Raw genomic sequence first — 484 nt, 5'->3', positions numbered from 1 at the left:
CCTGAATTTGCTTTTCTTGAGAAACAGTGTAAGCCTGTGCCAGAAGCTTATGCTAAACTTACAGACTTTTTGATTAGACACTCACTGCTAATTCAGGGGGTTTGGGTGTTTGTTTATATTAGCTTTATTCTATTTGTTTTCTCAGTTAAATTGTGCTAGAATGCAAAGGGCATCAAAAAGCTGTCTGTGTTCAGAGTCTTGGCTAGGTTATAAGAGTAGACCAGAAATGTAGTAACTTTCAACTATAATTAGAACTAGTGTTGGACAACTGCAGCTTTGAACACCAACCTAACCCTCAGTACTGCTGCCATTATCTGTCCATGGTTGACCTGTTACTGAACGAATGAAAGCTCGCTCTAGAGCTCTCAGAATTTTTTGTTTATTTGCACTCATAGTAAAAATAAAAACTATGAATTTGGTGTAATTTTTTTCTGGAGTCATTACAGTGAGTTGATACACAAACCATTCAAATATAGCTGAAAGC

Source organism: Manacus candei, unplaced genomic scaffold (genome assembly GCF_025592945.1).
Source record: "Manacus candei isolate 608988 ecotype Guabito, Panama unplaced genomic scaffold, ASM2559294v1 h1tg000005l, whole genome shotgun sequence".
NCBI classification, from domain to species: domain Eukaryota; kingdom Metazoa; phylum Chordata; class Aves; order Passeriformes; family Pipridae; genus Manacus; species Manacus candei.
This window is presented reverse-complemented; position numbering follows the sequence as displayed.